We start from the raw sequence: 2,258 nt of genomic DNA on the forward strand, positions 1-2,258 counted from the left end.
TGACTTTGTCAGTGACGCATGTATCATTCGTATTTTGCACCGGCGCACAGCGGGTTTTTCCCTCCACAGACGCACGTCGGCAAACTAGGGAATGAACTTGCGCTCCCTGGGCGGTTCAGCGCAAAAAAAAGAGGCGTGTTCCGGCGCAAACCATCACTGATGCTATTTTGCAGTTTCAAAAAACAATTGCGCCACTGACCAGAAAAAAAAAGTTTAAAGTCAGTGGCACGTTGTTCATTATGCTATTTTAATGGCGCATGCTTGACCATAATGTATAGTGTGCACAACGCGCATACACTTTGCTTATCTAATCTACACAGATGCAACAGTTATTTTTGCAAATCATAAATTGTTACACTAAAAAATATTAATACACGAGATAAGGGAAATCATAGTGGTGAGCATTGTGGTGATAGTTTTTATTTATTGTGTGGCTGCGTTAAAAAATTCTCATGCAAATAACGATTAAAATATTTTCATAAGTTTGTTGTGTGGCTGTATTGCGTTTATTTTATGTAAATAATAATTAAAATGTTTTCATAAGAAACCTTAATGTATATGAACTTGATTTGTAAGTGTACTTTGGGGTTGGACCTTGCTTGCGTTTCTTGGGTCCGATTTCAAAGCCCCCAAACCCTTTCAGCGTGTGGGTGGACGCAGCGATGTCCTCTGCTGGCGTCGGTATAGAGGCAGATCCACCTCCCGTTACACGGCGTGCCCGATTTATGCTGGCAAGCTTGGGATTCTCCCGTCTCCTGACATCATTGTAGCGTTTGGCGCAACGATGGGGATGCCAGCTGATGAGACTGTGGCTATTTCCTCTCACGCCTGTTTAACCTACTCTGATTTGGGCGGGTTTCTCCTATCCCCATACAAAACAACTTCTCTGTCTTTGACTGCTCTTACAAGAACGTCGGTCTCCTCAGCTGTAACCCGCTCCTGGCGTACGCCTGGTAAATCCGTCATAATAATAGCAACCCGCCATGGAACTTGCGCCCTTGTGTTTAAAGGGAATGTTGGATAGCGTTCTGTTTATTGAGTATGACGTCTAATGTACAAACTATTTGGTGTCCAATGTGGCCACTTGATGTCATTGACTCACAGAAATAATGCACATCCAGATATTTGTAAATTCCTCCGCAGGGGTCAGTGTAAACATTATTATTCACATCAAAGGAACAGGTTTGTTTTCCATTGCATCTACAACACACACAAAAATATAGAAATGAAAAGTAAATTCAATTAAAACTTTCTCTGAGCTCTGAAATGATTTGATGATTTGCGATTTTCGGTTCTTACTTTTTAGACACGTCATCAAGGGTATCGTGGAAGCAGTTAACATTAGAGAGCGCAGAATCAGAAAACGACCCTCTGCATACCTCCGTGCTTGTACGACCATAATTGGATGAGACCACTGAAATGATACCTGGTTCTGATGATAAATCACATCATTAACTCGGTTTAGTTTAGTATAAATTATTTAATTCAATTACATTTATTATTCTTTCGATTTTATTTGGAAGAATATCCTACACAGAAACATACAAAATAAAATGCAGAAACGAACCACAGGTGATACGGGCTTTCGTCCCTTCACATATGATGTATTGCAATTGTTGCAAAGCAGCACCTGGGGAAATGACAACCGTTCAGCTATTTATTAGAAATCCACCAATCTCTGATGCTTTTTTGGATGGAAAATATGAAAGTCATTGTGTTTATTACAGAAACATTGTGCATTGTACTGTGGCAAAGATCTTACCATGTTGGCATAGTAGCATTAATACTGAAAAAATAAACAGGAAAAAAACATGAGTTTTAAAGATCTCAAATTTTCTGTCATAATAAAAACAAGAATAAAAAAATCTATGTGAAAGAATATCTACATGAGAGATTTATCTTTTAAGAAACAAATTAATGTACGTACAGGGAATAAAAGTCAGCTCTCGATGCAGCATGTTGAAAGTGGAGATGGTTGAACAGATGGTGGCTTTCTCGTTATACGGACATAACATCGATATTGTCTTTATATGAAATGCTCTGAAAGGGGTGGAACTATTTCCTCATAAACCTAAGGGTGCGGCGTACATTTCAGGTGTGGGGATGGGGGTTCATTTGTCTCTGGCAATTTCAAAACTAACAAGACTCATCAAACAACAAACAAAGAACAGAACAATTTAAAATGTTTGCATTTGAATTCAATTTATTGAACAAACAATAGTCGGTTACATTACGTAGGAAAGCAGATACTTTAGACC

At 38.9% G+C, this 2,258-nt stretch overlaps 1 long non-coding RNA gene across 1 annotated transcript; it reads right to left on the reverse strand.

The window, feature by feature from the left end:
• Nucleotides 1–1,330: 1,330 nt before the first annotated feature.
• Nucleotides 1,331–1,985, reverse strand: LOC135775333 (uncharacterized). Its single transcript, XR_010543864.1, has 4 exons — nucleotides 1,928–1,985; nucleotides 1,763–1,786; nucleotides 1,568–1,630; nucleotides 1,331–1,432 (listed from the first exon to the last, which is right to left on the reverse strand). It is a non-coding gene; the product is annotated as an uncharacterized lncRNA (long non-coding RNA).
• Nucleotides 1,986–2,258: the final 273 nt, after the last annotated feature.

The sequence above is a fragment of the Paramisgurnus dabryanus genome, chromosome 21 (assembly GCF_030506205.2).
Source record: "Paramisgurnus dabryanus chromosome 21, PD_genome_1.1, whole genome shotgun sequence".
Classification (NCBI taxonomy): Eukaryota; Metazoa; Chordata; class Actinopteri; order Cypriniformes; family Cobitidae; genus Paramisgurnus; species Paramisgurnus dabryanus.